Below are 449 nucleotides of genomic sequence, written 5' to 3' on the forward strand. Positions count from 1 at the left end.
ATCTATCTATCTATCTATCTCACGTATTAGATTAATACCCCAATACCAATGTCGATATTCTTTAAAGGAAATTAAAGTAAATTGTTTTATAGTTTGTGTTTTTCATTGTTTTGGCCATCAATATTATTTTTACCTGCTAGACACCACTCGATACAATCAAACCAATCTCCAATAACAGCTAGAGTCATATAGTTGTGGGGGGCAAGGTAAAGCAAATGTGAGCACACTAACTAACTAAATATTCACTAACATCCCCTACTTCACTACAGTATACGGTTGGTCAAATCTCAACCTGGAAAAATATATATACTCTTTGGAGATTCATTTTCTTTTTCACCTCACCACCAAATAAGTGGTTTACATAATAAATGTGTATCCTACTCACTTAAAACCTGCCAGCATTTGATGCTTATCCTACATCTTTGTATCTCCAGGCGTCAAATATTAGT

Source organism: Morone saxatilis, unplaced genomic scaffold, assembly GCF_004916995.1.
Source record: "Morone saxatilis isolate NCDOM2014 unplaced genomic scaffold, NCSU_SB_2.0 Contig7, whole genome shotgun sequence".
NCBI lineage: Eukaryota > Metazoa > Chordata > Actinopteri > Moronidae > Morone > Morone saxatilis.